Raw genomic sequence first — 27,717 nt, forward strand, 5'->3', positions numbered from 1 at the left:
GTGACTCTCTAAAAGCGAAATAGTCAGGTTTTATGTGTCAATTATATACTCCACAGTCCTTCTTGTAGCTTGCAAGAACAACATATTATTATAATATAAAATGATTTTATAATTCCGATCATAATCCCCTGCAGCAACCCTGCACACAGTCGGTACTTTTTGTTTATGATCGTGAAAATTACAATCTAGCAGTGATGCAAAGCGTAAACATTCCGAAAAACATAGTTGAAAATGCTAATTTCAAATAACAGACTAAAGTGGTAATTTTTATACGATAGATGAGGAGATGAAAGTATAGAATTGATTGTCTGTGGCTGAAAGTCTCAGTAAATGGATACTAACAAAGGTGACATGTGTTAAATACAACTTATAAAACCAAAAAAAAAATATTTGAAACTATCTATTATTTACATTCTTCATTAACTTCATTCACTTCCCGGGATTCCGGAAAAATGAATCTTTATTTCCTGAATCCTGGGATGATGAAGCTTTAATGGGAAATTGAAGCTTTAAAGTCGAAGTCAGCGTGGGTAATCAACTGATTACAAATTTGTCATGAATCATTTATGACAAAATCAATAGTTGAAGGATTTCTTGCTGATGAAAACCATGTTTGGCTGTTTGAATATTGGATAGTGTAATAGCCTGCAGAAAAATCATAAAAAAGTATATTACATGCATTGAGCATTATGCCATGTGCGACTTTTTAATTCTTTACTACCTAATGAGCTTTTTAGCCGTAGGCTAGGTCATCTCAACCATGAGGGGTATTTTGCATAAATTATGTCACGCTAAATCGAGGAGAAATTTACTCCCCCCCCCCCCGCCTATCGTGACGTTTTTCCTATACCTAATGCATGCAACATCTTAGACCCCCCCCCCGTAGAGCGTGACATAATATATGCATCAACCCTTATTTAGTTTTACGACCCTGACTGCGTTTTCATTATTATTATTTTTTTCCTTGATTTGTTTTCCGTCGATCTTGTTCTCCGTGCTGAGCACCAATGTAGCATTGGTGCTCAGTACGGAGAACAAGATTGACGTCAGGGAGGCAGCTCATACACTTGGGCTCTACTTATCGACTCATCAACTCATGAACCGGGGACCAACGGCTTTACTTCCTTTCCGAAGGAAGGCGTGATCAGAGATATTATGCCTCAGAACATCCCGGCTGTTCCGACTGGGATTGAACCCAGGCCTGCTGGGGTGAGAGGTAATCAATCACACTTACCACTACACCACCGGCACCGCTATATTTTCATTATTTGTAATTTATATTGTTGTAATTTTTGCATTTTGCTCTGTAATTGTTAATGTAAAGTTTTTGGTTCTATGTGTCTAATTGCAGAAAAGAAAAATGGTTTTCATGCCAATTTGAGTTTTTCTTGGGTCAAATTGGCTTTTTGTTACCCAACTTCATTAAAACAATCGTGTCAGATAAGAATACAAACAAATAAATAACAGTTTATGGTCGCGACCGAACTGTCCGCTCCGGAAAGACTGCCAAATGAAACCGAACGACGCACACCAACAGAAGCAACCTAGAGGAAGAAAACGTAGAATAGCGCGCAACGCTCCGCCCATTATACGTTGTCCGATGAGTATGAGTTTAAATAAAGCAGCCCATTCGTGAATGAGCTCCGCACTGTCCTCTGTGAACAATTATCGTATCGTCCGCCCATTACAGTCTGGCAGTACAGTCGACGTTTTTCTCTCTTTCTTCGTTCGTTCGATTGCGTTGTTCCGTGTATTCTCGCATTGAATAGAGTCGCTCTCGCTGACCCAGCCATGGGTAAAAACTCGCGCGGTGGTGCGAGTGCCGGCAATCCCTGGAAACGGTCTTGGCCTAAGGACAACAGTGACAGTGCGACAGCTGTGAAGAAGCTGCTTGACAACAATCGGTTCTCCGTTCTGAAGGACGGTGCAGAGCCGGTGATGGAAACAACAGGACCGCAGAAGAAGGACAGAATGCCGCCCGTGAAGGGCTTCCCTCCTGGACTGCGGGAAAAAAATAAACTTTAACATCACGCAGGGCTTCCGGTGCACCATCCAGCAACCATCCTTGAAAAGAACTCAACAACTTTGATGAATCTCCAGGGCATCCGACTCCTGTTCAACATAGTGGTAAAGTGGGAGCGGTACAAGCCGGTCAGCCGTGGAATCACCCAATGCTCGATCTGCCTGCTGTTTGGGCATGGAACGAAGAATTGCCATATGGTCAGCCACTGCACTAAGTGTGGCAAACAACACAAAACCAATGCCTCTGACAGAATCGATGAAGCCGATCCCATTTGTGCCAACTTCGGTGCTGCTCAAAAAGCTACAAGCAAGGCCTGCCCGAAGCGCGCCGAGTACATCAAGATCCGGAAGAAAGCATCGACGAGAAACCAGCCCGGTCGCTAGAAGGTGCCGGAAATGAATGATCAGAACTTCCCACCGGTTCCACGACGACCGATTCCAGTGATGCCACCGCTGTCACTCAATCAACGTTTGGCTGCTGCTTGTACCGCTGCTACTGCTGCTCAAGCTCAAACTGCCGGAGCCCCTGCAAACTCAGGTCAACAGACGACTGCTGAGGATCTCCCCACAGCCCCTGGGCTGAACTGGCATCAGGATGGACCGTCCCTACCGCAGCCTGAATTCAACGATGGTTCTTGGTTCACCGCAGCGGAACTAATGATCATCTTCCTCAAGATGCACGACATTGCCAACACCATCAAGAACAAATCCGACCAGCTCCAAGCTGTGGCTACCTTCATGCGCAGTTATGAACCGTGAGCTCATCGAAATCGAAAACTGTAACTCTTACTCGCTCAAGAGCAAAATTATCGAGTTTGTTGACTTCCTCAACGAACATAGCATCGACATCGCTATCACCACCGAAACTCACCTGAAAACGGAGATGGACGTATTTATTCCTGGATTCCGGCTCGTGATGCTGGATCGAACAAGCTCTGGAGGTGGTGGAGTGGCCATCGCTACCAGGAACAACATCTGCTGCCGGCTGCTACCCAGTTTCCAGCTGAAAATGGTTGAACCATTGCGAATGGAAGTCTTTACACCCGTCAGCTCCGTCACCGTCATTGTGACCTACTGCCCGAAACAAGCAAACGCCAGGGATGGATCCATGGCAGACCTGCGGAGGGATATTGTCAAGATAACACGACGCCGTAGAAAATTCATCATCGCCAAACATCAAGCTTGGGGAAACCAAAGGTGGAATCAAAACGGCACCATCCTGAACAACGACCTGCAAGAGGCTCAGTCCGGCGTGCACTTCATCATCGACATTTTCGTCAGCAACATGGGAGACAACATCTCGCAACCAGGAGCTGAGTTCAGACCACTAACCGGTGGTGGCCGAAGTGGGCTCATCCGTCAACCAATTCCAAGCTTCCCGACGCAATTATCATCGTGTCAGCTGGGATCAGTTCCAACACTGTGTCGACTACCGTGTCCTTCCGGAGACGCCCGAGGACGTTGACCGGTGTCTGCATTCCATCGAGGTGGCGATATCCCGGGTCAGGGTACAACACGTGCCAGTATCCAGACATGTGAGCAATACTCTGAACCTTGACAGATCTACCAAAGCCCTCATAAGACTCCGTAACACTATCCGAAGGCAGTACCAACGCTCTGGTCTGCCTGTCCTTAAGACCCACTGTAATCGCCTAACAAAAACCATCCAAGCCAGGATGGGTGACCTCAGAAACCAGGCCTTTGCTAACAGGATTCGCTCTCTCTAAGATTGTGCAAAGCCCTTTTGGAAACTAACCAAAATTCTAAAAAATAAGCCAAGACCCATTCCACCACTGACCCCACTGAATCGTTACGGCGACCCAGTGTTTCATCTGATAACTCCTGAAGAGAAGGCTGTCACGATAGGTCAACACTTCGTCAGCTCCCATAATCTCGGACAAAACATCATCAGCCCTCGCGAAGGTGAGATTGCTGAAAACGCTACCAACATCCATCAGATTCCCAATATTTTTTCAGAGGAATCCGAGATTACGGCTGACGCACTGTTGGTTTATATCAAATCATCTAAAAACATGAAGGCCCCAGGTTTTGACAACATCCTGAATATGGAACTCAAACACTTGAGTTCCAGATTCTACAAACATCTGGCACTGATTATTAATCTGTGTCTCCGACTTCCCCTCGTGCTGAAAGTCAGCAAAAGTCATACCCATCCGGAAACCTGGGATGGATCCGTCACCTCCTTCAAGTTATCGACCAATCAGCCTTCTCTCAGGGTTATCAAAACTGTTCGAAAGAGCATTCTACCACCGGCTCCTAACAACTGCCGAAGAAAACAACTTGTTACACGAGGAACAGTTTGGTTTTCGGAAAGGTCGTTCGACCGTCCACCAGCTGACTCGAGTAACAAACATTCTCAGACGGAACAAGTCTGTTTCGAAAACATCTGCCATGGCGTTGTTGGACGTTGAAAAAACGTTCGACAATGTCTGGCATGATGACCTGGTGTTCAAATTACAGCACTACGGTCTTTCAATCTTCCTAGTGATGCTTGCAACATCGTTGCTTTGGTTCCACAATGAAGCATCCTTGGCCCCATTCTATTCAACATGTTCACCTCCGATATACCGGCTCTCCCTGATGGTGGATCGTTGTCTCTGTTCGAAGATGACACATCCATCGTCTACAAGGGTAGGGTCATCGGAGCTCTGACTGCCAATCTTCAGAGAGGGTTGGACGTCCTGTCTAAATATTTCAACAGCTGGATAATCTGTATCAACGCGGCAAAGACCCAGGTCATCATCTTACCACACTCTAAATCTCCCAGACTTGTTCCGTCGGTGGATAATAAGATCTGCCTGAACGGCAAAGTGGTGCAATGGTCGAAAGAGGTAGTCTACTTTGGCTTAATACTAGATAGCAAGCTGATTTCAGGGAGCACGTTGACAAAACCAAAACCAAGTGTAACATCTTGATAACTGTATCCAAGTGTAACATCTTGATTACTGTATCCACTCATCAACAGGAGGTCTACTCTATCCCTGAAAAATAAGCTTGCTGTCTACAAACAAATCATCCTTTCCATAATAGAATATGGGATGCCAATCTGGGATAGTTGCGCCAAATGCCATCACCTTAAACTCCAAAGGATCCATAACACGATCCTTAGGATGTTCCTAAACAGTCCCCCGCGGACTAAAAATTCTGAGATCCACCTCATGGCTGGAATTCAGACATTAGAAAAACGGAGAGTATTCATTTTGGAAAGGTTCAGAGACACTTGTCTGAGATAAAATCATCAGATCATACGTGATTCAGCAAGTTAGGTTAAACTATACTCGTAGTTAGGTAGGTTTTCACTTTTTTTTTAAATTCAATCAAAACACACCCTCAAGGGGTATTCTGTAAACTAGTTGAAAAACGCAAATATTAAATTAGAATATCAAATTAAACAAAGATGAAGAGACAGGTAGGCTAATCAATCAAAATGATAAATCTATGTACTATCATAATCAACAGAAATAAACATAATTTTATTATTTTATTAGTTAATTTTTGTACCGTGCACGGTAAATATCGGAGAATAAAAGATGAATAGAATAAAATTGTCCTCTTGTTTTTCCGCCTTGATGAGGAGAATTCACCGCCTTGGTGCCAAGGAGCGCACCAACAGTTTATATAAGCTTTGAATGACTGGTTTTAGTTGTAAAGAAGATTGCTCAACATAATTCCCTGGGCATTGGCAAAATTTTGAGTTAGCTTGAAAACTACCTGGGAAGATGCACACCAGTGTTGCCAGGGAGGACGTAGACCAAAAGTGCATTTGAACCCTCTCGTAGTGGCATATTAAATTTTAATTCGTAAACAATCCCGTATTTATATGTTAATTTTATTGTGCTGTAATGTACATTATATATTTATTTACATTTGCTTATTTTAAGTTATAAAGTTGCTGTTAGTATGCAATAATCGTCTCTTATTTCAATCCTTTTTTGTTACATATGCGTTATTATTTTGGGTCTGCAATCTTTTGGAAAGCACAGATTCTACACTAGTTTTTGTTCTGGTTTTCCCGATTTGCGATTCTGCTTGTATATTTTTAGAACAACAAAATGAAGTTTGCTATATTTAGAAGGACAGATAACGTCAGACAGCCGAACGAAGGAGGACGTGGATGGATGAATCTGAAAAGCGTCTGGAGATCAAACTAGATGGCTTCGCACACCGGGCCCCAGTTGTCAACTCGAGTGTGAGATTTCCGTTGCCGTACGCCAACAAGACAATATGCGTACAAGTGGAGAGCACCCAGAGATGGCAAGTGTTCACCTGAAGCATCATCTGTATGTGGTATACAATATATTCAGAGAAACTAGCTGAGATTGGAGATACAAATTGTACGTTTAAGGCGCGTTTGGTATATAATCTAGACCAATGAAAACATTTGCGTAAACCCCGAAATTGGCGTAAAAACCACGTCAATTAGAAATATCAAAATATAAGCCAAGTAAGCCACGTAAAAAAAACGCTTGGAAACCATCCTCAAAATCAGTGAATTCGTTGTTTCAATTTTAAATTGCAAAAAATGCTGGCGCCGGTGATGTAGTGGTAAGCGTGACTGCTTTCTCACCCCAATGGGTCTAGGTTCAATCCCAGCCGAGGTCGGTGGGATTTTTCTTAGGCATAAAAATCTCTGGTCACGTCTTCCTTCGGAAGGGAAGTAAAGCCGTTGGTCCCTGCCCATATGTGTTGAGTGGGTGTGATATCCTACGCAGGTGTGGAAGCTGCCTTCCTGCACATTTGATTGCCGTCGGTGATTGGCACTAGATTGCGGAACAAAGGCCGACGTTAAATGAAGGAATGAAGAAGAAGAAGAAATTGCAAATGCAGTGTTTGTTGATTCTTCCTAATGTCATTCAAAATATGTGTGTGTGTTGAAGTTGAATCTTGATTACTTTACAAATCAAGACTTTGGAATCTTAATTACTTATCTTAAGGTTCAATTTACTTTGATGCTTTTTGGAAAATTTCAAAAGCAGTTTTTTCCGACGCATTATTTCAGATTGCAAAAAGCTCGCACTATTCGATTCCTTTTGATATTATACACAAAATGACGCGAGTTTTCTGCAATCTAAATGAATGCGTCGAAAAACACTGCTTTTGAATTTTTAAAAAATGCATCAAAGTAAATTGAACCTTAACGTTAACAAACGCTCGCGAAAACACACACATACGTACACGGATTGAGAAAAACACTGAGTGACAAAAACACTGATTAGAGAAATTACACTGACATAGACTACGACAGGGACGCTCGCATTGACTGATTATTCACGAAAATTTTCAAGAAGATTATGTGAGCTGATTGCGATAGCCCGGCGTTTAATTGATCACCATCGACTAAACCTTCCGGCAAAGTTACTTAAAAATTAAAAAAAAAAACAACAACAAAAGTTTACTCAACATAATTCCATGAATATTTACTCAACATAATTCCATGAATATCCAAGACTTCAAAAACTTTGGTTTCAAATGAAGAAAGAATTTGATTTTTGATACGCCTACGAACAAGGATGACGTCCATCATAGGTTCCATCAAGACGATCATTACGATGTACAACATAATTAGGGATTCTTTTTACCTTATTGCCAAGTTTAAGGAAACTTTGAGTTATAACAGCATCGTGGGGCTCGTCCCCATTAGATCGAGTATTCCTCTTCAAAATATTCAATGACTCAAAATCTATTACTGAATTTCAGATTCATGACAATTGTGTTCGTAGATTTAACTCCAGTTTAATTGACATCAAACCTGGAGTTAGGTTTCAACATATCAGTAATCATATCGATTGCTGTAAAAATTCCATTTTAGGAGCGGTAGTGCTACCTAAGTCAAAATCATCAAAAAAATTGTTTGAATTTTTATTTTTATTTTTTCTAGCTACAATAGCAACTAGACTGCACATTGTAGTCAAAATGCGTATCTGTCATGGATACCAAAATTAATTAAGCGGAATTAAATGGAAAATAACATTTTTTGCTGTTTTATAACGACCATCTGTTGACATAAACTCATCCGCAAAGATGTAGGCAAAATCTTATTTTTGCTCTGATATTCTAGAGACTTGACGTGTTCGACAAAGTTGTTCATATTTGTTGAATGTTGAAAATACTTTTTTATCATTCTGTTGCGAAACATTTATCAACACCAAGTCAGTCTGCAGTTATTTTTTTGATGTGTATCCATAAATCACAAAACTATTACTAAGGAATAAACAAGCTTTGACCACTCAGTTTGACGAAAATGCTTAAACAACATGACAAAACGCAATTTCGTAAACAGTCACATAAACAATGTTCCGATAAGTATTGTTGAAATTTGAAATTTGAAATTTGAATAAGATTTGAAACATTTTGTAACTTTTGTTCAAGTTCAAACGTTTTATTTTGTGCTCAGTTGCGCAAGTGAAAGATTTTAGAATTTGAATTTTTTTATTTTTTTATGTTGAGTTGGGATATTCTTAGAAGAAAACGAATTGAAAAACAAATTTTAACTAAATTTTGCATTTTAATAAAACCAACTAAAACTTTGCTTTAAATTGCTCCGACGGTTTCTTGAGGAACTTTATTCAGCCAACTTTGTCAAAGAAATCAAATCTCTAAAAAGTTTCACTCAAAAAAAGAACTGCTCAAACGCGAATTCACAGAGCTAAAAAATTTCATTCACAAAGTAGGCCTTGTACAGCAGAGCTATATCGAAGGACTACAGCATCACGGTCGCCTTGATGTTGTCAACCCAATGTCGACCCAATAACCAACGTCCCATCGAGCCCGTATAAAGTTGAAGTCTTTCCCTTAGTATATTAAAAACTCTGTGTATGTTAAACTTATTAATAATGTATCGAAACTACCCAACGTTACCAGATCCAGAACCAAAACCAGAAAATTTTGTGCTTCTATATCTATATAAACATTTGTTAAAGGTCAGCTGTAAATGAAGTATTTTAATACATGAACATCTCCATAACATCTCCAATTTTACTTAAAATAAAATTTTAAAAAATCAATAATTTCAAAACAGAAAGTTACAATGAATGGTGGCAAGCTCAATGATACCATGATTCACAATAAGACCAGTGTATTTTGACTTAATCTTTCCTAATCATGCAGTTTTATATGTCACATTATAGGTGATTAAAAAAAATGTCTTCAAAAAGGCATTCCTGGAACATGTTACAGATGATTTGGAGTAGCCACCTCACTGAAGTCAATCAATGGCTTGTTTTTTTTTCAAAATCATGATCATCATGATCATAAGTCACTCGACAAAAAATCACCCTTATAAAAGTTCTGCCGGAGTCTACAAATGTTCCGTAGTGGTTGCACCTTTCAAAATCATTTTGTCAAAATTGTCCCAAAACAAAAACCCTACCGGTACCTACTGCAAATGTTCTGGAGTCGTCACATCAATTTGAACAGAATCCAATCGATGTCTATTGGCTTGATGTTCCATGATTATAAAGCTTGATTAGCCGCAAGGAATGTTTTGGATTTAAAAATGAATTTTCCTGAAAAGGACCTACTGGAACTTGCCTCGGATGTTCCGGAGAGGCCATATCAGTTTATACCGAAGTCAATCTATGCCTAATAGCTTCAAAGTAATAAAGTTTGAATGAGTTTGAATACTTGATCAACTTTTACCATGATCCGCTCCTTTGTCCATCAAAATCGGAAACCTGATACAATCAAGCAAATACACAGTTATTAAGGACTGAAACACATAAAACAATTTTCTTTCTGACTTTTAACTCTGTCATGGTGTGATGATTTACCACATTTTGTTCTAATTAAGTGATCTGAAAAGTGTAAAGAATATCACTTTTTATCTAAAGGCTTCCACGTAAATGAATCCCATTTGTGTAATGCATATCTGTATAGAGGATATCAAAATTGAAATAACTTTGCTGACAGATGCTATAAATAATTATTAACAGATATCGATAACATCGATAATATACTTATTATCGGGTTATATTTGTTTTGTTTCACTACGCTATTTGCAGTTTGCTTCGGTCGCTATCGAATTTGACTATGATAAAAGTGTTCAAATTATTCCAATACTTGAAAAATATACAGCATTTTATCCTGGCAACTAACTAGGCTAACCTTAAGTATGTGCTACCTTACAACATCCGTCTCATCAGAACTTCCTTTTTCAAAAGTATGCTCTGCGATTTCAAGAGCAGCCTGGACCGGGATCATGTTTATCGTATTATATTTTTGCATAGCGTTAGTTTACAAAATTCCTCGAAAAAAAGCTATAGTTATTGAAAATTTATCGGATATCGGCCATCGACAATTTGAAATCCAACACGATACCGATACCGATCTTGAAACCAAATTTTAATAACAATATTTCTGATTTGATTTTCAATATAAAAGTCTGATCATCAGAGATGCAATCTGCATTTTTGTCAGTGTTAGGAAAAACATACCGTGCGCCGTCAAAATAATATACGATGTAAATTTTCTATAAAATTTTAAAAATGATAGTGTCGATGAAAATAATTCATCAGAATTTGTATTTGCTCAGGCAATTTAAAGATAATTTAACTATTGTTAATATAATAAATCACTCAATTGATTGCTTGATGATTGATTTTAAATTTATTTTGTTCTGGCCTAAACGAGATAAGTTGTGAGGAACTATATAGAACAGAAGTCTAGTTTGGTGCAAAATTCGCAATACCGAATATCTAAAAATATAAATTAGTATAAAGATATCTTTAGAATAATAAAAAAAAATAACAGAAATCAAAATTGAAAGGTTTGTAATGTTTTTAGAGTTTTGATATGATTTTTCAATAATTTTAGACAAATCAAAACGTGAATTTTTCGGTAGCATTGTCAGCTTCTCATTAAGACATTTAAATCATTTATATTAGTCTATCCTTTTATAATAACGTGAGCAGTTTAAACCTACCTTTTATTTGCTTGGAATACTACCAAACTTTATGTATTCGGACGCGGCACTTTTCTTTATCAAACCTCCTACACAGGACTAGTGTTATATTGATCATGTTAATACTAATTTTTCTTAGCTTGTTAACTTCTGCTAGTGACGTTTTTGCGGTAAAATAACCTTCTTGGCCTGCATCCAGATATCAACTAAAACATGTTTGTCACTCACTGCAATATTTGTAGATGCCAGTCGAATAGAGAGATGTGGAGAATCTTTTCTTTCACTACGAAATTGATTTTTTGTTTACTTTACCTACCCCTACTTTTAATTTCTACTCAGAATTACATTCCATGATAAAAAAGACTCTTTCACTCCCGCTGACAGTATCAAAATGAAAAGCTAACAAGGAACAAGGAACAAGATTATAAGGATTTTTTATGCATCGTATGGCTTTTCAATTTTTACCGCATATTGCGACACATTGTACATGCATTACAGGTCATGGTTTACATGCTACATGTTTTTCATTCACCTCCTGTATACCGGTACATTGTGAGCTTTCCCTTCCGCATATTTAATGGGAGTTTAAAAGTAGTATACATTCTAAAGCATTAATTTTTCAAAGATCGAATTTTCCTTCCTTTGAATTTCTTTCCTGTTTGCTGAGCGAGTGTCAACAGCTCTACTCTTAAAGAATGTTTGGTTTGATGTGAGTTTTTAAAAATAACTTTTTTTTTAGGAAAACTGGAATAGCGTGCCCTTTTCAGGACTTTGTTGTTCCTACGGGATCTTATACCTGCTCTCAAATTAGCACTGAAAGTATTCATATACCTAACGCTGATGTGTATTCCGTTCCTCACTTCTTTTTTTTGCATTCTGAGCCTTTTACGATTGAATTCTTCTGGGTGAGATGAGTGAGAATTTTGCAGAAAGAATCACTTTTTATTTTCTAGCTTTAAACATAAATTGACGCATTTAAATTGGTATTAACATGGAGAAAATTGTAACACACAGGCGTAAGCGTCACGGAAATACTGTAAAACTGCTGTGGCCAATTCAACTGATATAAATCATTGAGCCAAAAAATACCTCACCCGGCTTTTAAATCGTTATAGCTCTCGTTTTTTACGCATTCAATCGGGTTCTCCCTCGGTAGAGAAAATTGTTCGGCTTCCTTTCGCACATGGGTCGGGACCAACGGTTTTTTACTTCCCTTTCAAGGAAGGCGTGAGCAGAGATTTTATGCCTCAGAAAAATCCCACCAACCTCGGCTGGGATTGAACCCAGACCCATTAGGGAGATAAAGCAGTCACGCTTACCACTACACCACCGCACAGTGGTTCCCCTTAGAACAAAAAATGACCAAAACCTCAAAATTGTTGCAGATAGGCAAAAAACAGTTGAAATAGCTGTTTTTTAGCTATACGAAGAAAATTTAACAATCAAGACGTCACAAAAAGGATTATAGTAGAACCAAAACCAATGCACAATGGTCCTAAAGCCGTATTTAGGAAGACAAAAATGTTTGCGCTCAAACCGTCAGTTTTAGGTATATGCCCTCCCAAGTAACAATTCTAGAGCTGCTTGGCTATATTCAAAATTTATAAAGGTTTTATTGCAGCTGCAACCTACAGCTTTATGGCGGTCATATACAAAGCAAGTCATGAAACATTCTTATGGCTAGCTACAAAACCCTATAAAGCTAATTAAAAAACCAACTGATGCTTATGCTATTTTCACTTATGAAAGTTTTTATGATTGCTTTGAAGTATAAAAAAAAGTAATATGAATTGCCCTTATAAAACCCAAAAATAAATCCTTTTGTTGCTTTATGAGTAAGCGCAATAAAACTAGTTGGCCATGAAATGGTTATTTTAAAACAATTATAAGCATTCAGTTGCAACTTGTCAGAAATGTAAATAGGCGGTTTTCTTTTACAACATAGAAAAGAATCAAAACTTTCCGGTACTTTCAAGCGGAGCGCAAAGAATATCAACAAAATTGTTAGCATGAGCATGAAAACATTTCGTGTATACGTATACGCGACGTAGTGTGCGTAAGAAAAACGTCAGCAATCTCTATAATTCTTTCGTTCTCGCTCGCATATACATGGGGTGACACTGTCGAATCTTGGTCGAAATGCATGGAATGGTGACAGTCCTACACTGAAAAAAGTTTTCACTTAATTTCTATTAGGAACGCACATAGTATTTTTCTAAAAACAAAAACAATGATTTTTACCTGAATATCACATAGCATTAGAAATTCTATATGAGAAATCATATAGATTTCATTGGACACATAACATTCATGTGATTTAGTGGTGCAATTCCCAATTATGGGATCATAATTCAAGTTATGTGAAATTTACATGGATATTTTCCACTGGTTATGTGATTTATTTTATGAGTGTAGGACAAAAAGGTTGAAATCACGCATAACTTTTCATAAAGGTTAATGTACCATTCAAAACTTTTCCAAATGTTTGTAAAATTCATCGGTTGCACCCGAAGAATAGGAATATACATTTGCCCTCAAATAAAAAAATGAATTCAAGCTGAACATTGCATTAGGTCCTAAGTAACATTGATAGATTCTCTTCGTCGACTTTCTCTTTGCATCCCCACGGTCATGTAAAGACTTAAATCGCACAGTATGTTTCGTCAAAAAAGCTATTTATTTAATGTATTTGCATAAGAGAAAAATATAACATTAAATAGTTGTAAGCAAAAAAACCGAAACAGAAAGAAAAAACCCGAATTTATCCACCTATGGTGTGATCAGACCCTTCTTACTTATTCAAGTTTATTTATTTTATTGTCATTATCAGTGACCAAGCCCCCCACCCCCGTGTCATCCAGTGACGCTACGCCACTGCCTGGGAGTACCCAGAATATATCCGGGTGTAGTCTATTTGGTTAGGCTACCAATCACCTTATCATCGTATTTTAATGTGATTTAATGGGTTTTAATTCAATTCATATTCAAGCAACTTCCCCGGGGTACCCAGAACATGTCCAAGTGTGTCCAATGTGGTCTGGAACACTTAACACGACTTGCATTGATCTTATTTTTGAATTCTGTAGTAATTATATGTGTCGCATGATGGTTTTGATACGTTTTCCGTTAAAGCCAGCGTGAAGGCCCATATTCACCGGATCTTATTCCGGCCATATCTCCGAAACCGGTTCACCGATTCCAAAACCGTTCAATAGCGTTCAATAGAACCCCAAGACCTATCATTTGGCGCCGAGTTTGTCCAAATCGGTTGAGCGGTTGCTGAGAAACGTGAGCGCATTAATTTCGTTACATACACACACACATACACACATACACACGTACACACACACACACACAGACATGTTCCGATCTCGTCGAGCTGAGTCGAATGGTATATGACACTCGGCCCTCCGGGCCTCGGATCGATAGTCGGTTTTTCAAGTGATATCTATACCCTTCTTTGTAAGAAGGGTAAAAACATATTTTCGACATTTTTTTCTTTAACTCCATATAACTTGGAACCAGTAGACTGTGGAAATTTAACGTCTTTGAAAGAGCTGTTCATTTTGTCAAGATAAACAACTTTGCCCAAGACATCAAGTCTCCAAGACGTCAGAGAAAGAAGTTAGATTGTGGCACCATCTTTGCGGAAGAGTTTTGAACTATTTGTTTATGTCAATAGATGGTCCTTATTATGATGAGAAATTTTGCGTAAGACACCAAGTCACGGAAATGTTTCGTTTCAGAGTTATTAATTTTGCTCCGCAAGGTTGGATTCGTGACCCAGTGTGCAATGTAAGCATTAGACATTTTAAGAAATTGCGCTTGGTGTTTTTCTTGCCTGCTGTCCTCTGTCGCCATATTGTCATTATGAAAATGCCATTAGCCTTAGAATAAAATCCAAGAAATTTCAATAAAAAAATGGCTAAATAAGAGATCCGAAATGATTTCCAGTGTGCATTGGTATGAATTTATGTATTGAGATCTATTTTCTGTAAAATTAAGGTTATTCCATCAAATTCATTTGATTTCTGAAACAATCTTTTTTGTAAACTGTAATTATTTTGGAGGCGCATTTATTTGACGCTCATATTATCCCAATATACACGATGAAATTTCAAGCGCATATGTTTTGGAACTTCAAAAAAGTCGTATATTTTCTCTAAGATTTTCACTAATGTCACCATGAAACAAAATTGATTGCATGATGATCTTGACACCAACACTCAAACCTATTTTTACCGATAAAGATTTCCATATGGAAAAAAAAAGTTTCAGCAGAACAGAACAACAACAAGCTAATTTATGGCGGTTGCTTTGAAGCCAATAAAAATTAAATTGGCTTTATAACTGATTTTCACCAAAGCGTAATAAAACTGCTTGGATACAATATTATTCTTATAGAGGCTATGAGAACCTTTTGTAGAGTATGAAGCTTTCTGATAAAAGGTTTTAAGACAGCTTTATTGTGATTCTCAAACATGCTTTATAAACCTTATCAAGAGTGGTCCACTAAGCTGCAAGACGATCTTATAGCGGTTATCAAGAGGTTGTGCTGGAGCTATTAATTTTATTGACGGTTTTATAAAATTGATCTCAATAACCACTAATAGAGTGCAATAAAACAAGAAATGCTACTTGGAATAGGTTGTCTACCTCGAGCCCGAAGGGAATCGTACAGTTTAGATCTGACTCCGCGATGCTCAGTACAAGACCAAATAATGTGATCTACGTCCTGGTAACCTTGTCCACATTCACAGAGATAGCTGTCCCCCAGCCCAACACGGAACAAGTGAGCGTTTAACGAGTAGTGATTGGACATGAGGCGAGACATCATACGAATGAAGTCTCGACCCACATCCAATCCCTTGAACCAAGGACTCTTCGACACCTTAGGGATTATCGAATATAGCCATCGTCCCAAACTTCCTTCGCTCCATTTATTCTGCCAGCTGACGAGTGACTGTTGACGATAAATGAAGAAAAATTCATCGTAGGCGATTTGTCGATCGTAAATATCGCCTTCCATAGCGCCTACCTTAGCAAGTGAGTCCGCCATCTCATTGCCCGGAATCGAGCAATGAGATGGGACCCATGCAAAGGTGATGACAAAAGATCTTAAAGATAAAGCACTTAGAAGCTCTCGTATTTTCATGAGAAAATACGAGGAGTGCTTTACCGGCCTCATAGAGCGAATAGCCTCGACAGAACTGAGTCTATCCGTAAAAATAAAATAGTGATCTGGTGGAAGTGTATAGTATATAGCCGCCAGCTCAGCAATATATACCGAACAGGGAGCTTGAAGCATTCGAGAGGCGCTATGAAATTCGTTATAAATACCAAAACCAGCGGACGACTCTATTAGTGATCCATCTGTGAAGAACGATCTTGCGGAATCAACTTGGCCAAACTTTGCAGCATAAATTGACGGAACAATCATGGGACGATGATGTTCTGGGATCCCACGAATCTCCCGCGTCATAGATAAATCAAAACTAACTGAATTGCCGAAGTCGGAGAAGCATACATGTATTCATCAAAAGCAACCAAGTTGATAAACACATAATTTTTTGCTATATTTGAGCAAAACAGTAACAAGAAACATTACGATTTTTTTTTTTAATTTTGTGATATCGCTACACTATAACAACCATAAAAAAAAATATGTAATCAACAGAACTGCACAAATCATTCAAATCATGTTTACATGTTTAGAGTATCTTAAACTCTAAACATGTAAACATGATTAAAAAATATTGAAATAAAAAAATATCAACTTTAATTTTTGAGGTTTTGGCCAGCTAGGAACTACTGTGCACCGGCGCCGGCTACTCAACCACTACTTAACAAGGTCCAATTTGAGCAAAATAAAACCTCACATAAAACACCGAACACCTAATACTTAAGAAAAAAAATGCACGGAATTGCTACATTCTGGAGCTACAGAGTTATTTAACAGTCATAAACCTAATTTATTTTCACAGCGCTATAAAAATAACAAGAGATATGTATATCCTTCTGTGACTTCTAAGGTTCGTGGGAGAATAAGCAGGTTAAGTACACTTTATCCCCTGTCTCATACTCATTACAGATTTAAGCTCAGAAAAAATACTACTAGGCAAATTTGACTTTGAGTTGAAAACATTCCCCAGTAGGGTTTTTTTTTCTGTTTTATTGACAACTGAAAAATCAGAATAAAAACAATTTCATGTTATTATGATTTATTACAAATGGGGGCACTAAGTATGTACCTTTAGCGGTGCCGGTGGTTTAGTGGTAAGCGTGATAACCTCTCACCCCAGCAGGCCTGGGAAGTAAAGCCGTTGGTCCCCGGTTCATGAGTTGATGAGTCGATAGATAGGATCCAGGTGTAGGAGCTGCCTCCCTGGCGTCGGTAGCATTGGTGCTCAGCACGGAAAACAAGATCGACGGAGAAACAAATCAAGGAAAAAAAAAGTATGTACCTTTAGAATTGATAAAACCATCCATACAAAATTGAAAAACGATCTGCTAAAAACACCCATAAAACCTTGGAGAAAATTCCTAAGTCTAAATGATCCATAAAAAATATCAATATAATCCATATTCTAGGTTAAATTTAGCAACACATAATAAAAATGAACTGAAAAATTTCTAAAGAATGATCATTTGATATGTACGAACTACCCATTAACATATTGCAAATGATCCATATTACGTTCAACAATGAAGCATAAACTAACAAAATAGATCCACGGAAAGGATGTTTGCGCAATAAAATATTTAGGATTGATACATAAACTAGACATATATTCTTCATGTTTTTATGTTGATCCATAAAAAAAAAATAATGCACTATTTGAAAACGCTCCTTTACTGCGTAGCTACTCATATTTACTGCCATGCCAGTTTTTTTAGTCAAAGGAGCAGAGCGAAGGGCAAGCATCTATAATGAGCTGCCATAAAAAGTTTCTATTAGAAAAAAATAAGTTTCTTTTTGAAACTTCTTATAGTAACTTCTTTAAGAATCATTTTAAAAAGTTCCTTTTTAAATTATCTTTAGGAAACTTTTTTTTTAATCTTTGTTTAGAAGGTTACTATAGACGCTTGCCCGTCACTTTTCCATCTGAGTTGGATGCATTTTAGAGCATAAGAAGTCGGAGTCAGAGTCGAAGAAATAGTACCGACTTCGAGTCTGACTGTTATGAAAAAATAATTTGAAACTAGAACCTAATTTGGTTCATGTGCATTTTTGAACCATCAAAGCCAGACTTGCCCAACCTTTCTAAACTTGCTTTTGCTGTTTCTATGTTCGATGAATATATTTCAAGCTGCATTTAGTTTATTTCCCATTCTGTCTGGGCATAATTTCATAATTATGAATAACATTGGACTAGAATTATATTATTGCTGAGATCCAGAGACCACACGTTTAATAGCTCTACTGATGATTATGGTCTAACCAATCTTCTCATACTACAGTTTATATCTCAAAGTTTTTATTTAATTTTATTTTCAAATTTCACATTGGAACGTTTTCAAATAATAACTATTTTTCAAATGAATCCGTTGCATCAGGTAAATTACAATTATATTTCAGTTCTTTTTGGTACAACAAGTAAGTGAGACGACGATGTAGAATACTAAAAATATTAAAAATTTACACGATATTTTTTCATCGGTATTTATAATCGTGTGATCTCAAAATTCAATCAAATCTAATGCAACTTGCTTCAAAAAATCATTTAAAAAATAGAGAAAAATATGGTTGAATTGAAATTTTTGTACTCATCCTAAATGAGGACAAAATCGAAAATATGAGAATCGCGTAAAAACATAATTTAGAGTATTCAGATTAAGGAATGATTTCGCAGATTTTCCAAAAAAAATCTTACTGTATTATTTGAAACATAAAAGGTATTTTTGTCCAGACAAGGGGTGGTTTTAAAAATTATTAAAACAAAACAATCTAAAATATAAAAAAAATTAAACATTGTTCAAAAGGACTGTGGATATCAAACATTGCGTAAGCCTTTTTGTTTTTGATAACAGTTGGTCTTTTTTTTCATTAATAATTCGTTTCGTTTTAAAAAAAATATATAAACTGATCAGTCGGGACCAATTGTGTTTATTTAAAAACTGTGATCATTTGCTGCTAAATCTATGTCTATTTTTGTTAGAAATTGTCAAAAGTTGTGGAAATTTCCTTCGAACTAGTGCCAGATTTCCGCTCAAGTATGTTGGAAGTTGTGATTAATTTCGATTTAGTTTTAACATAATTTCATTCAATTTTGCGACCAATTTCTTTTGCAAATTGTAACTAATTTTTTATTAAAGTTCTTCATTCTAATGTAGGCTGTGAGCTAATTTGGATATTTTTTTGATTAATCTTATAAATAGTTCTGGCCAACTTAAGAAAACATGATCAACTAAATTGAAAATTATGACTGGTGTATCCATTTTTGGTGTAATTGGCGAAAAACATTTTCGCTCAATTTCATTTAATATCATATTATAATGAACATTTAATTGTAAGATGGGTCAAATTTTGTTTAAACGTAATACAATTTTTATCAAATTTAGATGAAAGTTCACCTTTATTTTTAACTGTAGTTTAGAAAAATTAAAACCTGAATTTATTCATCTGTCGTGAGATCTGACCCTGCTTACATATTTTATTTCTAGAAAAATTTGCTCAATTGTGCATTCAGGGAAGAAAAGAAAAGTAATTTCTGTTAAGTGGGTCTGCGTCTGAATTTATATGTAATAAATACGTACTGGATCATGACAGATTTTGGTCAAGGAGTGCTCGGAACATGCCTTGGTGAGGAAAATACGATTTTCGGTGTTCAAATTGTCAACAAATGAAAATATTTGGAAAATTTTAATGTGATTTGATGTGATTTAGCTTACGTCATATTTTGACTACTTTCCCGTGGTAAACTATGCAGGTGTGGCCGGTACTAATAATAATCACCAAGAATGTTTATATCTAACTCTAAGGTGATTTGCCTTGGGTCTGAAATCTCAACATAACCGGCAATAATCGAATTCAAGCATGGGACATTTCATTCACTATTGCGAGTACCACAGAAACAAAATAGCCATCCTCGCCTAAGATCAGCTTTCCATACGAGTATAAATTCTTCCATTGAAGTGACTCTGCAGGTAGACTAGGAACTGACAGCAGTAGAAATAATAAAGGATAAACTGAAAGGCCGTCAAACAATTTACTCTACCGAGGGACTAGATTGAATTAGTAAAAACCGAACGCTTACGATTTAAATAGCCGAGTGAGATATTTTTTAGAATACTCAGTCGGGAAAGGCGCAACTACAAAGCAAGATCATGCTAGGTGGTGGCTGCGTCTGATTACTTCGATCGAAAAAAAAAAACACAAAAACGTAAAAGCTCAAATCTCAAGCTTGAGTTTATTCGCATATGAGTTTTGCCGTGCAATATTTTCCTGTGAAAAAATCACCGATGAGTTTTCAGGTTCAAACATTAATTGCTGACGTGGCCAAGTGGTCCTGGACACTGCTTTGAATTTTCATTGTTTATGTTTTTGAATTCTCATGTAATTAGATGTGTCGTATGATGGGTTTAGCACGTCGAATATAGCCAGTGTTGTAAACGGTCACATTAATCGACGCATTTTTTGTGATAACACCTTGCCTTTTCTTCTCACTCTTTCAACATACACAAAATACAGTACCAAAATAAAATGTCATCATCAACAGGAAGCATAGAGAGGTAAACTTCAGTTCCTGTCTGGTCACGGATGCTTCAGGATATATCGGCATCGGTTCGGACACGCCTCTTCACCCATCTGTTCGGGGTTTAGAAATGTGGATGAAACGTCGGAGCACGTGGCCTTTGACTACTTCTGATTTAAAGCTGTGCGAAGGGAGATGCCTAACCTTAGCTAAGAGAATGTCGTCGAGGAAAAGTGTCGAAATCATGCCATCAGCAGGGCAATTACTCAAGTACTGTCGGAGCTGCAACGTAGCAGAAACGATCAGCGAGCTAGCAACACTAGCTAACGCAGAGATTATGAGAGGCGCATGAACACAGACCCCCTTCCACTAGGTGACTACTGGATTGCTTACAGTGCCCACAACACATAGGGTAAACGCTCCTATAGTTGCGGTACGTTAGAAGCGTTAGGTTCCTATAGTTGTGTATGGAGACTCCATACACAACTATAGGAACCTAACGCTTCTAACGTACCGCAACTATAGGAGCGTTTCCCCTAGTGTAAGTGGCAGCATATTCGTGAATTGTCCCGAACGCAAATATCACAAAAAGACATTTCGTCTGCCATAGATGAGTCCCAGTGGATCGTTAGAAGAGTTTTGGAATGAGAAAAGAAAGGACAAATATCTGCGAAGATATCTCCAGGTCGATCGAGGATAGCTCGCACTCCGAGAGTTGGTGCTGCGATCGAGAAGAAGATTCGGGTGAATCCAGTGAGTTCCATGCGAAAAATGGCAAAGGAGCATGGAATCAGCGATTTTAATGTGTGGAAAATCGTAAAAGAAGATTTAGGGGCGAAGTCACAGACACGAAAAAAAAAACTTACTTGATAACTAACCGCATCCGCGTTTCGAGCGCTGCCAGAAGATTTTAAACTTTCTCAAGCGAAAGAATCCAGTGATCCTGTTATCAGACGAGTGCATGTTTACTGTTGATCCCGTGTCGAATTTATTTATTTATTTGTCGTCAATTAGTGTAGTCCGTTTTACAATTGCTTTCTTAAGTGCTTAAGTTCCTGAGCCAGTCGTTACATAAGCTCCCTGGCGGTGAAAGACTTGGCCGATCAGTACAAAAATGTTTACTTTACAAAGCATCCAGCTAGTCAAGGTATTTGGGCTGGTGGCGTCGGATGGATTTTTTTTTTTTTGCTTTATTTGTTTTCCGTGCTGAGCACCAATGCTACCGACGCCAGGGTGGCAGCTCCCACACCTGGACCCTACCTATCGACCCATCAACTCATGAACGGGGGCTAACGGCGTGATCAGAGATGTTATGCCTCAGAACATCCCGGTGGCACCGACTGGGATTGAACCCAGGCTTGCTGGGGTGATAGGTAATCACGCTTACCACTACACCACCGGCGCCGCTATTGTAAAAAATTGACCCGGTGTTCATTCATAAAGGGGATAAAATGAATACGGAGGTGTATATCGGCATTGTTAGTAAGTATATCCTTTCGTGGATCACTGAGCAATATGGGCCGGAGAATTATTTATTTTCCTTCAGTTTCTCGTCAAAATTTAATTGAAATTTTCTTTAAAATTTATTCTGAATTTCCATTAGAATTTCCTGTATCCAGAATAATTTTATATTCTCCTCAAAATTTCTGTGATATCTTCATCGAAATACTTTTATATATTCTTCAAACGGTCAGAATCAAGCAGATTTATCCAAGCCCATTAGCCACGTGATTTTTTACCATAATCTTAATTTCATAAATCTAGGATGTTGAAATTTTTCAAATTCTGATATCATAGGAGGTTTTCTAAGTCTTGAATTTTTTTGAAAACAGTCGAACGAACCTTAAGTTTACTTTATCAAGTTTCAGAACATTGAAAAAATCCCTGAAGTCTTAAAATCCTATAGATGTGATCAATTATTATTTCAAGTTCTAGATTTCTTATACAATTGTTTAGATCAATCTTTTACTCAAGTCCAATAGCATAAATATTATCTTGATCGGGCTTTCGTGTTTGCGTTAAAAAAAAGATTTTTCTACTAAACACTTTTAATCACTTAAATACTAATTTAAAAGCAACGCGAATGGCCTCGACTATCGATGAAAATAATTTAATTTGCAATGTAAATACTAAATCAAATAGATACTTAAAATCCCAAAAAACAATCGTACAGGCTTTGTTCACACAAATCTGGAGAATTTATTCAACCACAACATTGAACTACTTGGTGTTGTATAAGGTATGTCGAGAAGCTTTTATTCGACTTATATTAGTTGTAACAGAGCTTATTCGATAACATTTTTGATTATTCAGCGTTTCTTAGACATCACTGCTTCCTTAAAACATTAAATAAAAAACGCTTGATTCTCATGTGAAGTAACGTTTAATTAGACATTATTATACATTTATTAAACGATTATTCAACTGTGGGGAAATTAACCCGAAAACAAGAGACGGGAACAGGGGAAGGGTGTTTCTTTAGTGATTGTTTTCATTATTTCTGACGTAGCACGCACCACACCACACTTGGAGATATTTTATAATTTTTTACATACATATACACGTCGTTGGGATTCAAACCATGTCTCTTCCGATCACCTTGCCAGCTGAGCTATCCTAGAATTCATCATATGCGCAGCTCAATAATCAATAAAAGCTTGCTTGAAAGTGAATACCTATCAGCACTCCCGATCGCAACTCTAGCTCCTTCGAGGCCCTGTGGGAATGATTAGTACATTCATTGTTGTTCTACATGAGACCAATGTTACCTCTTCACCTCTCCAATTCCAAGGAAAGAATGCTCGGTTACTAGAGGTACTAGGGTTACTTATGGAAACTAGATCAATGCATTCATTGTCATGAGTCATGAGATCGATGATTACTATTTAAATGAATTAGACGTATAATACAAATAAAAAAAAGGGTTGAGCTTAACTCCAGACGAAACTAGAACCGCACTACCATTCATACTGGCGACAACTATCTGATGATACAACGAAACCTTACCCCAAGCTCCTCCCCTGATCCTATTCTTCAACAATATAACTCTCTAACCTCGAGTAAGCCACGAGTATTCGGTCCAACTCCTACTAGACATAGAATTAAGTGAATTTTGTTACAAACAAAGAACAATGAACTATCGGCTCCGTAAAGCTAACGCGATTGAGCCTTCCAAATAAACAAACTAGTTAAAATAAAAAAGGGTTGAGCTTGGGATTGAACTCACGATCTTCAACTTGGAAAGCGGAAACGGTTACCTCTACTCTACTGATTTCGTCTTGCTGAACCAGTGCTGTGGAATAATGAATCAAATACGTCGTTTATAAAGCATTTACAAAACATGCAATTCAAACATGGACGCATAGTGGTATAAGAGCTAATATGTTGACTGTAGACTGTATTCACCTTTATTCAGCAATATTGTAAAGCAATGCAATGAAATCTAACAATGGAGCTAGAAAACATTTATTAGACATTTATTAAATCAATTGAAAACAGTCGAATTAAAGTATCAATGTATGTGCAAATTACACTTATTCAGTTTGTTATTAGATCAAACTTCTAGCGATGAATTGGGAAGACAGTCAACTTTTATACAGCTTTTAATAAGTGGAATAAATGTGCATCTATCAATCTCAATGAGCTTTTTTCAGCACATAATTCGACAACTCATTTTATTCAGCACTATACACTGTAATACAGCGTTTATTCTATATATATGCTTATTTGTGGCTCTTAATTCTTTGTTGGGATTGCCTTTGAATTTTTGCTAAAGGATTTAAAAAAATAGTTTATAAATTTCATAAAACTGCAATATTTACTATATGTAAAAAGTGGGATAAAATTCAAAACATTTCAATTCTGTTGTGATCAAAATGTAAATAATTTATCGTAAAATAAAATTTGCAGAACATTCAAGCAAATACGTTTTTGAGAGTTTTGTAATAGGTGAAATGGCTCTAATGTTGGCCTATGGATCTAAGATTGGGCCCATCGCTAAAAATCTACTATTTATCAATTTGATCTTGGGGCGGTACTTATCGTTAATTTTGGTCGCTATTGAAAGTTTAGTCGATTGCTGAATTTATGTATGGGCCCAAATTAGGAGCATTTAGGCCAACATTACATCCATTTCCTCTAGGTAAAGTATCTTCAGTTGAATTCAAAATTTATGAAAATTATGGTTCAATAATTTAAGTTTACCGAATGTTAGAGACAAGTACGCATACCTTAGTTTGGAAGCTGTAGTTGTACAATCTTTAACATTTACTAAATTAGGAGGAGAAATTTTCTTTTACCTATAGCATGACTATAAAAAGTATTAATAAATAGATAAGAGTGTTTAAATACCATCGTATAAATGATAATTTGCATTTTTCCAGTGAACAAAAAGTGTTGACAGATAGGGGGGATAACAAGAGGCACGCTACGTCCCTGATGTAACCACTTTTTTTTTTCTTTATGTCGATGGTTATCTCGATACTTTGAAATGGTATAGTAGGCTTTTCTTGTTCAATATCACGATCCCTCCAAATCTCGAAGGTCCCTTCAATATCGAGGTATGGAGACTTGACTGTATAGCCTTTTGGTACACCTAGGTGTACGATAAAGACAAAATCTTATGTTTTTATATTTTTGATGTAATTTTTCAAGTATACTTTTAAAAATTAAAACGTAAAACCAGCACGATGAATTTTTCGTCAGCTATTGATGATAGAAAATAAAATACAAATACAAATACGCGCTAGCTGGAGTCATGCTCACTTTTTAGATTTAAAAACCATTCATGGGAAACAAGTGCTTAAGGCCACCATGCTAATATAAGATGTAGCTGGTATCAAAAATTCGATTAGAAGTTGAAAAGTGAAAGCTTAGGTAAACATTTACCTCCCTACATCATTAATTTTTAAACAGGTCCTACTAGTAGCGCTGATCTCGTGTATATAATAAATTAGCTTATGTTTGTATCAGCTTAAACAGTTTATTGCACATTACTACCATCATTTCTTTAACCGTAGAGTAAGTAACTTTAAGTATTCCAATTGAATATCATGAAAAATTCGCAACACAAGGATAAACGTGGTGATGGTATTGCTGTTGTTTATTTATTAGGGATACTTTCAGCCCAAGAAAGTGTAGTGAGGGCGCTTAAAGTTTCTTAATTTTTTTGACGTAGAACTACGTCTTTGTCGACTATACTGTTTTCTCAGTATCCTGAATCTTTCAACTTGGTTCTCGGTTTATAGTTACTAGATGAGAGCAAATAAGCTAAAATGCTCTATTTAACCTATATATAAAATCCAGTTGGTATGTACATTTGAGTACCCAGAGATCTCAGGGATTTTATTACTGGATTTCCCGAATTTATCAGGCAAAGCAGTAAAACCTAAATAACAGGTGTCGTAAAATCAGGACGTCAACGGTTACGTTCTGAATCCAAGACGGTAGGCATCGTTTTCACTCTCATCTTAATCGAAATGAGTGACATATCCTAAACCATCATGGGCATTAAATGACGGTAATACGTTGCTTTCTACCAGTAAATACTCTGATAAATTGGTATGTTTATAGAAATACATTAGCATTTCAATTAAATTTTTATTGCGGTGAATGTTTTTACGGGTGGTTGAAATTAGCAATATTGAATTAATTTACGCGCATAAATTTGTGGAGCATCTTTTTACAGTTTATGCGTATCTTAAAAAAATACCTCTGGCCTCATTCTCTCTCATAAATATCCTTTCCCTTGAAATTTTCTCACACTGGAAAAGGCGAAGCATATTGCTACTATAGGTACATTGCGTCCACAGGCACCTTACAATGGAAAGGCAAAATGAATGATGTATATATATCAAGTCCCAACTACCAGCGCTGCATCCAGCGAATACTGAATTTATTGTTTTCACGTGATCTAGACATCACCACAAAGCTTCAAGGATGCATCTGTATGGAATGCATGTTTTACTTACCAGCCAGCTGTGATGGTGTGTATCTGCAAATCGATTATTATCCTTTTGTATTGATTACTATCATGTCAGTCTTTGAAAACACAGTGATATATGTCAACTCTCTTTAACACTGTCACAAACGGTTTGGTGTATGCTCAATTTTTTGCTTGCGTTAGCTAAATAGCATTACTACCCAACCCAGGACCTACATGGAGATCATAAAACTGTCAATCAGAAATCTTATTGCCACTAATGCACCCAATTTTATCTCTTCACTCATATGCGAGTACGACGCATCTTCATAATTACAAAGTCATCACCACTATTTCACATCCAATATTAGATACAGCATGATGAATACACTTTCTGTAAAAAAAACTGAGTTACAATTTTTCAATATCGTATATCTGTAGGATGTTTATCGATTGTTACATATTAAATTAATAATTGTCAGTTCGTAATATGTATTATTCGTTGGCCAGCAGAGATAAAAATGGTAGCTTTTCCATTAAATCAGTCAGCGTATACATTTTGGATATAAGAAAATTGAATAGCGAAAAATCTGAACGAGCTGAGATTTTCACACGACACACACGTAATGCTATCTCAGATTGAACTGATGATGGGATCTGACGGAAAATTGAGAGTCTAGGCAAATACTCCTTCTTTGATAAACGAGCTGTAAATGGGCAAAGTCAGAGAGCAGGACAAAAGAGAAAATTTGATTTTCATCACATGAGAATACAAAAGCTGCCGCATGCGTTTTCCTAGAATCCAGAGCACAGCATCTCTCCTTGTTCATCCCCGGTATTGTGCATATCTCCAGTCACTCAAATTGCGAGCTCTTAATAGCGGTGAGTGGCTAGCGAGGGTAGGATGCCGAGCCGGAAGTTTTCCTATTTATGAATTGATAAATATAGTCAGTATAGCACAACATATGAACAAGCGGAGCTCTGTCCAAACTAATGTGCATCGTAACACTTTATTTACTTTATGTAATTGGTCAATAAAACTACGATGTCCCCCAAATTCCATATCATTTGAGAAAGACAGGGTAATGTGCCAAATGATGCACACCACCAACAACCATGACGTTGACCGGTCATGGTAACATGCTAATCAGTGATTAAGT

The 27,717-nt window shown here is 37.2% G+C and overlaps 1 protein-coding gene across 7 annotated transcripts in view; it reads right to left on the bottom strand.

Moving 5' to 3' along the window:
* LOC135701305 (uncharacterized) overlaps positions 1-27,189 on the bottom strand; it is a 118,225-nt gene extending 91,036 nt beyond the window's left edge. For 3 of the 7 annotated variants that reach the window (XM_065222050.1, XM_065222054.1, XM_065222047.1), the window contains exon 1: positions 10,964-11,135. The gene's annotated coding sequence lies outside the window, so the exon portion shown is untranslated. Of the gene's footprint in view, positions 1-10,963; positions 11,136-26,606 lie in introns of those variants that run through there. The other 4 variants (XM_065222052.1, XM_065222048.1, XM_065222051.1 and 1 more) reach the window with 3 other exon arrangements.
* Positions 27,190-27,717: the final 528 nt, after the last annotated feature.

Source organism: Ochlerotatus camptorhynchus, unplaced genomic scaffold (assembly GCF_037179485.1).
Source record: "Ochlerotatus camptorhynchus isolate MF236.1 unplaced genomic scaffold, CSIRO-AGI_Acam_v1.1 ptg000155l, whole genome shotgun sequence".
NCBI lineage: Eukaryota > Metazoa > Arthropoda > Insecta > Diptera > Culicidae > Ochlerotatus > Ochlerotatus camptorhynchus.